This window comes from Oryzias latipes, chromosome 7 (assembly GCF_053564925.1).
Source record: "Oryzias latipes strain Hd-rR chromosome 7, Olatipes_Hd-rR_3.1".
NCBI lineage: Eukaryota > Metazoa > Chordata > Actinopteri > Beloniformes > Adrianichthyidae > Oryzias > Oryzias latipes.
Genome location: NC_136243.1, coordinates 31,947,685 through 31,959,858, shown reverse-complemented (window position 1 = coordinate 31,959,858; position 12,174 = coordinate 31,947,685). Strand labels below are relative to the sequence as shown.

General features: G+C 40.8%; 1 protein-coding gene across 2 annotated transcripts in view; it reads right to left on the bottom strand.

Annotated features, from left to right (window-relative positions):
- lamb2l (laminin, beta 2-like) overlaps nucleotides 1-11,282 on the bottom strand; it is a 57,541-nt gene extending 46,259 nt beyond the window's left edge. Inside the window, exon 1 of one of the 2 annotated variants that reach the window (XM_011476771.4) lies at nucleotides 11,116-11,282. The gene's annotated coding sequence lies outside the window, so the exon portion shown is untranslated. Of the gene's footprint in view, nucleotides 1-1,453; nucleotides 1,589-11,115 lie in introns of those variants that run through there. The other variant, XM_011476772.4, reaches the window with a different exon arrangement.
- Between the last annotated feature and the right edge of the window lie 892 nt (nucleotides 11,283-12,174).

The window sequence follows — 12,174 nt, the reverse complement described above, 5'->3', positions numbered from 1 at the left end:
CTTTAAGTACACAAAAGCAAAAAACCTCACAACAAACTTTCTTACAGTAATTACAACTGTTCTAATTTGATTATTTCAGATTACCTTTTTTACAAAACAACAGCTTAAAGACCCACTAAGAATTTTGTTTTTAACATGTTCCTGTGGCATTTTTCTGATGATGGAGGACATGTATTAAAAATCTGAGCTTTAAACTGCATTTCTGATTTTTTTTAATTCAAATCGTGTTTCAGGTGATAACCCGTTTGAAAAAGAGCGTTTTTGTCACATAGAACATTTCGCCGGGCGAGCCAAAAGCTCTCTGCTCCGACCTCTCACCTATGGGGAGGGGAAAAAAGGGGGCGGGGTTGCTTTGCACCACAACTCAGAGGAGAATTTTTGATGAAGTCCTGCCGCTCTGCAGAAACTATGTCCTAGAACACGACACAGGTTTTTTGATTTTGGCTAGAAATTGCATAACCATAAACAAAATATATTACAAGATGATCAGAGTGGGTCTTTAAGTGACTAACAGATCACACTAGAGCACAGGTGTCAAACTCAAGGCCCGGGGCCAAATGTGGCCCGCCGTGTCACTTTATGTGGCCCGCGAAAGCATAAATGTTTTTAAAATATTTAAAAAAAAACATTTTGTTGTTGATTACATATTATTTATGTGTAGCTGCAGTTTTAATTATTCAGTGTTTGCAGGTCTTATGTGAGAATGCAGAGAAATGGTTGTCATCAAACCATCAGCTGGATGCAATTTTTTTTTTTTGTAAAATGTAACACATGTGATACGTGTTCTTTCTAGCTCAGTTTTTTGTTGTTTTTCTTTATTCACTTGGACAGTTTGATTGTGGGTTTTAATAAGCGGACAAAATCTAAAAGGATTCATGCTAAGGTAACAAGCAAACGTGTTTTCTATGCAACTGGAATTGTCACTTTAAAAAGTTATAAGAAATGAATGAATGAGTTATTTAACATTAAGGAGTGGTTACATCTATTTTTCATTGCATTTAGTTACATGTAAAAGTTATATCTGGCCCTTTGAGGACAGCTTTATGCTGATGTGGCCCTTGGTGAAAATGAGTCTGACACCCCTGCACTAGAGAGTCATACTGAGCATGCAAAAGGTGACACAATGTTCTGTTGTAGACTCTCAGATGACAGCTGGACTAAAGAAAAGTGTCAGAAGCTCTGCAGCTTTGAATTCCTCTCACTGCACAAACCAGGAAATATGAACCCTTTTTTTTTCTTTACCTGTGAGAGCTACAGGTGTTAGAAACATGTTTTTAAGTGTCATGACACTGACTAAAGCAAATCTGAACATGTATACATACACTCCATGGAAAGAAGCAGTCATGGAAAAAACAAACCTACTACAATCTGAAATTTAAAGCAGCAGAAATGGACTTAAAATAAGGTTTGAGTCAAATAAAGCTGAGTTTTAGAACGATGCAGTCGTACTCACTGAGTCCTGGGTCACAGAGTCCTGTATCTTAGTGGACGTGGGTCAGCTCTGGAGCCCAGCGTGTACATTTACGCGTGCATGCACATGTGTGGAGTGCATGTGTAAAACAAACTGGTAAGCATAACTGAGGGCAGTGGTAAAAAAACAGAGGGAACGCCAGCGGCCAATGGGAACACGGTTTGTACGGGACCCCCTTCGTTCCTCTCCTCCCTCTTTTCGGCCTCCCTCGCTCCCTCCAGCTCGTCGCTGGGGCACTGGGGGTGAATGGGCAGCCATTCTTATTCTAATTTCCTCTGTCACTCTGTGGGCCGCTGTCTGAAAGAGGAGGAACGGTCTCCAGGCTTTTGGAATGCACCACCCCTTTCTTCTGGACACTGAGGGGCGAGGAGGACCGAAGAGGCGCCAAAAGAGAGAAATGAGGAAGAGGAGGATAAAAAAAAGAGGAGAAATGTCATGATTAAAAAAAAAAGAAATACAAGGAGGAAGCCAAAGAGTGTTGTCAGCTTTTCAGGCTTAACTAGGTCGCTGCCCCCCACCCCATATGATCACAAACGTATCAAAGCTGGATCTGGTTCTGGTTGCTTCCATAGATCTTGTGTTTGCTCTTGTCATGTTTAAGCTTGCTGGGAACACAATAGTTGAGGTTTCCCTCCACCTGCCTCTGATCTGCTCCTGAAGGCTCCACTCCAACTCTGAAGAATCACAGCAAAACTTTTCTACGAAGAGCAGCAGGTTGACAAACCAGAGCTTCTAATTCTTAAAAAACTAACCACCAAAAAGACACTACACTAAAAATCTCTTTAATCAATCCGTTTCGACACAATGGTAGGGGTTGCATTACCAAAAGTCAGAGTAAATGTGTTTTATTTCAAATCTAATCAGATTTAACTACACCATAAAAAAAAAGAAATTTGTGAACATTTCTGTGAGACACAATGACTAAATTAAAAACAACTTAAATAATAGGTAGAGCTTTGGTGGAGGAAGATCTACCTCACTTCCTGGTATGCTGGGTTGTTCTGTCACTCTACACACCATTATCATCATTGTCCCTATGAACCAACAACTCAAACATCCTCCTTTATGTTCAGCCTGAGAGCTAACTTGTTTTCAGATTCTAGCAGTTCCCTCATGAGTTCTGCTCAACAGCCCAAAGGTCGTAAGCATCCAAAGCAAACACTTATTTTGGTGATGGATTCTAGCATCTGGACAGATTTCTTAAGGTTCTCTAATTCTTTGGAAGTTTGGTGAGACAACTGCAGTTTTTGCAGTTTTCTTTGTATTTATTATTCTATATTTCTTTCATTCTTTTTTAGTTTTTGTCCATTTTCTTGAACTATCTAACTTGCTTTTCCTGGTTTCTGTCACACGCGGCTTAACTTCTTTGAGATTAGCAAATATTTTTCATTCATAACATTCAAACCTGGTTTCTACTGCAAGAAGAAGGGAGAGATTTGTTTTCTTGCATTCAGGGCTACTTACAATCCGCTGCAGTAGAGCAGCACTGAGAAGAACCGAGCAGGTCTTCATGGATCTCCAAACTGGAGTCCTGAAGACCATGGTTCTTGCTCCTTCAGCCCCGCATTGAAGAAAATCTATTTTTTTTACTTTGCATACTAAATGTGTATTTTTTAGATGTATTGTGTTAGCTGTGCATGATCTGATGTACTTTAACCAGAAGCCTGATGGTTTGGTGTCCATTATGAGATTTAAAGAAGGGGGGGTGTTGCGTCTGGGGGCGTGGGTCATGTGCATGCATGTGTGTGATGAAGGCTAGACATCTTTTTAAAAAAAAAACTGCATTAGAGAACAAAGCCGCCTTCACATGCAGCTCACTGAGCTGACCTTTGACATCTACAAAAGTGGGGCATCGACAGGCCCAGTGTCACACAGGAAGCAGAGCGGAGGCCGCTGGACCCGCCGGTCCCGATCACAGCTGATGGGATCTCGATCACATTTGTGATCAAAAAAGCTTCTTGGACTGTTGTCTTTTAGTTTGTCCTGCTAAAATCAGAAACACGGACTCAAAGAGAACTGCAGCATTTAAAAAAAACTATTTGCAGGCAGGTTTTTCCACATTTTTTCCACATTTTCAAATTCCACAGACTATTAATTCTCTCATTTGTTCATAAGACTCTGAAAGTTCTTTCAGGTGCCAAAGGTCTCATAGTGCATTTGCTCTCATTTCTTGCAGACCTTCCTTTTCTAAATAACTTGTTGTAATTTAAATGTTTTCTTTTATTGAAGTTATCCTTTACAGCCCGCTGAGTTGACTTAATTTGTAAAGCTGGGCTTTTTCCATAAATTAAATGAAATAAGCTAGGGTCCCGACCTAACAAAGTTAGATTGGGAAGAAGCGTCTTCTTCTCTATCAGTGCTTTGGTTCAGGAAGCAGATTCCATCTATGAAAGCAGACGTTCCTTTCTGGGAAAGCTCACGGCTGACGCAGCAAATGCCGACCCATTCCTTTAGTTATGCTGCTGTGGGCTTAGACTGCAGGGCTTTGTCCTGGTCAGGAGCTGTACTCTGCTCTCATCATGTCCCATCTAGGCGCACAACCTCTGAAAAGTTTGGGGTCACACACAAACGCACAAAAATTTTATTTCATGACATGAAATACCATCACTCCTCTGTTGTCGGCTTTGCATTGGTTAACTTTCAAGTTTCAAATTGATTTTAAAATTCTACTTTTAGTTTTTGGAGCCTTGCATGGCCAAGTTCCGACGTCCATATCTGACCTTTTAACCCCATACTCGTTGGCCCGATCCTTGAGGCCTTCTAACCAAAATCTTTTAAACGTTCCAAAAACCCGCTTTAAGACTAGAGGAGATCTCTCATTTCAAGCCGTTGCTCCTCGTCTCCCATTGTCGCTCCTTTAAATTGACTCAGCTGAGTATTTTAAATCTCAGGTTAAAGATGTTTTTTTTCTTTTCAGGAGAGCTTTGAGTTGGTTTTAGTCCTTGCTTTACAACCTTTACTGTGTTTAGTTGTATTATTATTATTGTATTTTATTAACTCTCTGTGTTTTGATTGGATTTTATGCTCCTTTTGTAAAGCACTTTGTGGTTCTTTCTGGGAAAAGTGCTATTCAAATAAAGATATTCTATTCTATGAAGGTATTACGTCCACTTTAAAACTATTCAGGTTTTACATACAGATGTATCTCTATCATCCTCCATGTTTCACTGCTAATTCAAATGACTAAAATAAGATTATAATTAGAAAACCCTTTATTTTTTATGACAGTTGTTTGTAGTAACAAGAGAAATGTGAAGAACTATGGCCTTCTTTGGGCGGATACTGGGACCATTAGAATTGCTTGTTTATACAAATTGAACAGAATTTACCTGCTGTAAAGATTTCTTTTTTATGTCAGGTAGGAGAGTTCAAAGAACTCATTTAGTTTCTAATAACACCACTTCCAACCTCGTTAGAAATAACCTTGGTACCTGCATTTCCATGGAAGACTAAAAACGTCAAGGTGACTCTAAACTGTTTGAGGGTCATGTCTCTGTTTTTATTTTACTATGAGTTAAATGGAAATAAAAATGTGTTTTTTTTCTAAAGTGACAAACTTCAATTTCAAGTTCAGTCAAAGATCCAGGTTAAACACGCACACACCTCTACACGCACACAGACACACAATATCTGTCAGAAGATGAATGGAAATCAGCAAAAAGCTGAATGCCACCACTATAACTCCCACATAACAGATGGGCAAAGCAAAGCTATCTGAAGGCCCTAGCCCAAACAAACCAGACTCACTGATATTGTTCACCGTCACACTAAGCCTGGTTTGGTTTGTGTGTCTGAGAGTTCGCAGACCAAACATTCAGATCCCATCAGACCGAGCTGCCGCTGGGTCTGACAACGAACCTGGGCTCCTCTCACACAGAGATCGTGTCCTTGCTTCTGCAGCTGCTCACAAGTGCATTACTGGTCTTGATATTAGAATGAAAGGGGGGAAAAAAAACTTTTGAAGTGCTCTTGAGCCTGAGCTCTTCAACTGATGGACTTTTGGTGAAGCTTGGAAACAAAGAGTCGTTAGATCATTTTTAAAAAAATGTATGAAAAGATTTCTATAAAGCAGTGGATCTTTTACCGCCCGTATTTTTTTTCTGTTAAATTAACATAATGAGTAACATAAGTGTTCAACAGCGACTGCAGGTTACACTGAACTGTCTCTTCCTTTTATAGAAGAAAAGGAGGACTCTAAGAGTGTATTCAGACTGGACACATTTGGTTCACTTTAAGTGACCCAGAGTTTGTTTTCAGTCGATAATCCAGAACAAATTTTCAGTCTGAATACACCCAAGCGGACCCTGGTCCGGGTCCAGGAGCCGCTCTCTGACACATCTTTGAAGGTAGTCTCCGCTCGTTTCCAATTGGGCTTCGGTTCGCTCTGAGATTCCTCCGTCTGAAAACAATCCGTCCTCGGAGCGGAACATTTGTCCCAAAAGGGTCACCGTAGCCGACGTGAACAGAGTAGAAATGAAGGATCAGACGAGACGCGGACAAACGTAAAAGCAATGATTGTCGTCTTATCAAACAGAAAAAAGGGACCAGCTGGTTATTTGTTAGAATGTTTATTTAAACACCGCTGAATTAACACTTCTTACGTGCTTTACTGTGTCGCGTGATGTGACCACATCCAACAGGTGCTGCTGTGATGTCATCCTAAACGCTACCTTGTAGTTTCCCTTACAGTTTTCTTTTAAAAACAATGTCATAACACCACAACGATGAGACACAGCAACTCACTGAAATGTGGTCATAATGCATATCTTATAATATGAATATGCAGTTTGAAAGAGCACTGCAGTGGGGGGGAGGGGGGGGTTATGTTCTAAATTGTCTGCACTTTCCTAAATCTGTATTTTAACCCCATTTTTATGCAAAATACTAATAAAAAGATGTGGTGTAAAAAGCCTGTTAAATTAAAGTCTCATTAGTTGTCACACACCTAGGTGTGTGGAATTTGTTTTTGAGCTGCAGACACAACCATTTGGTGGTTTTAGCCCCCAAATCCAACACCTTAATGCTAAATGTCAAGCTGGGAGGCATTGGATCCCATTTTTGACACGACTCAGCCCAGATTTGAACTTTCAACCTTCCAGTCTCAGGGCAGACACTCCACCACAAGGCCACTGAGTTGTAAATTGAACTGTAACAATTCAAGAGCAGTGTTTGGAGCACATAGGGTTTTTTTTTTCACAACAGGGGGAAAAAGGAAATAAAACACAGAAATGTCACTTCCACAGTCAATCCTCCCAGGCAATGTGGGTGGGGTTGATTATTGCCCAAGTAATCAATGGCCATCTAGCCTGGTATTTAAACCTCTGACCAACGGATTCACAAAAAGTCTATTTAAACCGATGGGCAACTCCTACACTATCAATCACATCACTTCACCCTTTATCCTCGGGGAAAAAGCTGCTTCACATCCACAATCCTAAGGAACAGAACACAGAATAGCACCAAAGTTTGAAAATGAAAACCTGATGTCTTTATCTCAATCAGTTCACCTTTGATGTTTCAGGAAAAAAGGGAGAAGAAGAAGAGAGGCCGACCACCCAAAGACAACCTGTCCAGATAAAAGGATTTGATTTAACCACAGTGCCGACAAGGAAAAGACTTCCCAACAGACGTCTTCCTAATCCTCCACACACACCAGCAGATCATCGTCCCTGGAGCCTGAGGAAATCCCATAATGCCGCTGGGACAGTGACTTTATTTCTGCTGCAGAAAATGAAGGATTAAAGAACAAGAAAATGTTCCATTAAAGGAATGCAGCATCTCTCTGTGGGAGGCACACAGCTGACTCTCACTGCCATCGGCCCAGAAAGTTTGGAAACAAATTTACTGCCATTCCTCCACCGTTTCCAGTTTCACAACTCACTCGCAGACAGCCGCCTCTGAATTATGCCCTCTAATACAAACTGAAACGACTCAGAGCATCGGATCAAGGCCCAATTAGCTGCTCTGTCTGAGATTTGAGCTGATTCATCCCAGATTAATCAGCGGGACACACCTGCGCACAGCTGGAAAAGGGTGCTGCAACAACATGAACAAACAGTAGCCGCCGACGAGGCAATAAAGTGACTTCATTCAGAGAACCGCGTTCGTGTTTGGACTGGAAAGGCAGAGAGCCCAGAGCTGAGAGGTGGCGCTAAATCTTTACTCGTGTGGATAAGGTCAGAGGTCAAGCATCCAGAGCTGCAGCTAAAGCCACAGTCTGGTTTAAAGATCTACAGGTACAGTTTGATCTCAGTTTAAAAACTAAGATCTATAAATCCGCATTCCTGCCATAGATCTATAGGGGTGTGACTCCTAAAGAAGAGAACATTCCTGTTTTTTCTTAAAGTACTTCCCTCTATAGTTTAATATTAATATTTGTCTTTCAGGATTCAAAGCTTCAGTTTTTTCCTCGTCTTATTTTGAAGGAGCTCGGTCTTTGCTGAGTTTTAGATTGCCCTCTTTGATTGCTTTGCACCTGTGTTTGATTGATTTTTGTTTCTTCAGTGTTTATAGCATGCTTGTTTGTAAAAAAATTAATTGAGTGACGCCGTTTCTGAAAATGAATTTCTCTTGATTGAACTCTAGGAGTCAGTTTTGGCTCTTTTACTGTAGCTGACCCAACATGTTGCACATGGACCATGACATTTTTTGAGAAAAACACGCAGAATAACCTTTACACCTGTGTCATAATTCAGGTTCGTGCAGGTTTCTTTGAGCAAAGAGTTTACAAAACTATGAAATTGTGTCTGAACAGAGGCTCGGTCTTTCAGTATTTATTCAACTGTGCAGTAGCCATAGGTGCTAAATATTTTCAAAATTCTCCAGACAAACAGAAAATTGTGTAAACTTGATCTGTCCTAGTCCAAGTTTCCCCCCATTGACTCACAAAGAGATGCTGCAGCAAAAAGACCATGCAGCCTGTGCAGAGTCAAAAGCATCCAAGAAAAAGCAGACGTGGGAGAAAATGTGACACAAAATGTGACATAAATTACCGAGGGACATAAACTAATGAGCAGTAGAGTGACTAATAGTCTCAGGTTTAGGCCTGGACAATAAATCCCAAATTTATCGTTATCACTATAACAAGCTGTGCAATATGCATATAGCAAAAGACGGCAAAATTTGCAATAAATGCTTACTTTAAATGTGCCAAAACAATCTTACGGCAGCTTGAAGTATTTAACGAATCAAATAAATACATTTATCCATTTGGCCAATCAGATGGATGCCTTTACGTTGTTGCAATGAAATGAAATGATGTTTTTGGTTGTTTGCTATTTGTTCATATATCGCAAGTTATATAGTCATCGCAATATTAATCACTAATATCGCACGTTTTCCTCATATGGTGCAGCTCTAATCAGGTTCGTGTTTTCGATGTTTTGATGTGGCATTTTTCTGGTCATGGAGGACGTATATAAAGAAAATTAGGCTCAAAATGGCATTTCTGAGTATTTCTTAATTCAAACTGTGGTGAATCCGGGGCAGACGAAAAACTGAAGTTTGAAAAAAAAAGCGTAAATGCGATGTAGAAAACACGCTGGGCGGGCCACAAGCTCCCTGCTCTGAGCTCTCAGCAAGATAGAGGGGAAAGGGGCGCGGGGTTGCTCTACATCAACAGTCCCATCCAAAACAATAAACAACTGCAAAATGACAGGTTTTTGGCTAAAAACATCATAATCATGGCTAAAAGACTACCCAGAACGCTTTGACATTCTATCAAAAGATGATCCGAGTGAGACTTTAAAGCTCAGGGATGCACTGCTATGTTCATTCTGACCCCCCTGACTCTCCAGGCTGTACTAATATGAGCGTGGACGCTTGACCTGATCCAGAACCTCCAAACACACAACAAACTCAACCAAACTCCACGTCATCAAAGCAAAGCACCAGGTTGAGAATATTGTGACTCACACCTTAATAGGTTTGTAAGTCATTCTGTTTCAGATCTGTATGGGATCACTGATATTTTACTTTAAGTCAGAGCTCGACTAAAGAGTTCAGGAAAGCAGCGACTGAGATGCTCATCAGAACCCTCTCACATCCTATTGGGAGGAAAGACTATTGTTAAGAATATTGACACCTAAAACATGCCGTGATGCTTTCGGGGTCCACTCACAGCACAGCAGCTGGGCCGTTCCAGAGTGCATTTGACCCAAAAGAGCAACTCATACAGTAGATGCGACTGATCTGGCGCCGTCAATGGCACTAGCCACTGCCCCCACCTCACATAGTATAAGTAAGCCCCGCCCCCTGGACTCCAGAATGGCACAGTGGTGTTGCAAGTGAGCCACGACGCCTTTTGCAGCCAATAAAAGAAAACCACGCCCCCTATTATATCAGCTGTTTTTGTTAGCCCTGCCGGGGATGAGGGCATTGATGATAAAATAATAATGAAAATAATAATATGGGCGGAGCCATGGTTGGCACGGAAACGCCCAGCTGGTGTACCGTAAACAGGCCTTAATTTTAATTATTTAGAATTTCTGACACCAAACAGAGTTCAATAAAACAAGAAAACTAAGTTCAAATGAAACCAATAGCAATGCATAATGTTAGCATTTCTTCCTATCTTAAGTTAATGTCAAAGTTCTGATCTGTTTTCATTCTGAACGTTGCTGAAGAATCAGAGTTTACCTGGAAGAGTTTGCTTGTTTGGTCCACACAAGAGTTTAGATCTGCTGTAAATGGAGTGTGTCAGTATTTATCTTTTAAAGCGTAAAGTTTGGCAACTGCCAATTAACATTAATCTTTCTAAAGTCAGCATTCATTAGTTGTTTCAGTTAAACCCCTTTTTTTAATTTTCATTGTGTTCTCCATTTAGAGACAACTGTTTTACAGTATTTATTTGTTGTTTATTGTTTTGTTTCTAGGACTGAAACCAATTAATTAAAAAAATTACTACATTATTTGAGTTTAGCAAAAGACCCAACAGTGCTTTTTATGTAAATAGCTGAGACCAGAACTGCCTGCTGCATCCTAAAGATCTTTTTTAATAATAACATTTTACTAGAAACTCGTGAGCTTTTGAGAAGCAATTATTAAATTAAAATGTACTTTTTTTCCAATTTGTGGGAGGATATCCATTTCCAAAAGTTAAAATAAATGCCCATAGATCCTCCAGGAGTGTAGTTTTTGTCCTGTCAGACATAGCAGTGCAAAAAAAACAAAAGCAAAATAATGTTTTAACTTGAATGTCTGCTGTACAGACAGACATCAGACAGTTGTGATTTTAGTGGGATCACTTCGAGTTAGAAAAGGTATCTCAGCGTTTCCTGAGGAGGCTCTTCTTGAAAATAATGCCTTTAAAGCCCATTTGCAGAGGAAACTGCGCAGTTGGCTCTCAGTTGTGCGTGTCTTACAGTTTGTGTGACTTCAGGGCAAACTCAGCGCTCACACTCATCCATGAGCTGCAAGTCTGTTAAATATTAATCAGAACAAAATGAAAAAAGATAAGGTGACGTTCAGCTCCAAAAAGAAGAAACACTGAGATTTCAGGAACTGCTCTGGGTTTTGAACCAACAACTCCAAGGAAACTGAAAGTTCCGAGGCGATAAAAACTGGCAGATTTCCCCGCAGAGTCCCGCCTCCCCGCAGACTCCCTGACTTCAGTGCGTTTAGGCTTTAATGGAAACATTTCTCACCTGCTCGGGAGGGAGGGGGGCTTGGCGCTCCTCTGCTTTGGTCACGCAAGCGCACGCGCGTGGACTGCCGGTGTCTCTCGCTGTCCTCCTGTGTGCGGGGCCCGTCCCGCAGCAGCTGCGCGCAAACTGAGCTCCCTCCGTCCGTCCACACAGGGAAGGACCGGACTGCGCCCCTCCCGGAGGAGGAGCAGGTGGAGCCGCAGGCTCCTCCCACAGATCACCTGAACACTTCGTCTCCTGAGCTCCTCATTAGAAACTTCACTGTTTGCTCCAGATTCTTTCTTTAACAGTTTGTTTTTAGATGTGGATAATAACCGCACTTGTTGTGTTTGCATGACTTACAGTGAAACTTTCATTAAGTTCAGCCTAAAAGCTTTTCTACCATAAAGTTCTGTAGTTTCTGCTTCCTGAAACTGCTATTTTTACACATTAATTTAACAATAATTCAAAACAAAAACTTGCCATTTCCAGCATTTTTTTTACCTAACATTGGAAAAACAAAAGCTTATTAAAGTTTTTTTTTGTTCGGCCTATAGAGACACTGAGGAAAAGACAAGAGGCACAGCTGGAGATGACAGAGATGAAAATGCTGGTTCTCTTTCAGATGGATCAGTAGTGAGGACATCAGAGGAAGAGAACATGTTAGAGGTTTTTGAGATAAAGTCAGAGAGATGGTGCGGACTTGTCCAGAAGAGAGATGGTGAATCTATTGGTCGAAGGATGCTGAGTCTAGAGCTGCCAGGCAAGAGGTCCAGAGAAAAACCAAAAAGGATGTTTATGGAGGCAGTTAACAAAGACATGAAGGTAGCTGGTGTTAGAGGAGAGGATGCAGGAGACAGGGTTAGACGGAGGAAGCTGATTCAATCCCTAGAAAACGCCATTGTCAATTTGATTACATTATTTTTAAATAAATCAGAATTTTCCATTTTTTTTCTCCGTCATTGTTAACTTTTTCAAATGTGTTTGTGTATTAATGCAAATTATGACACTTTTTAAAGCCCTGCTTTTAGGAAAATTGTGTTCTTTAAATCTTTTTAACATGTTCATGTTGGATTTTTC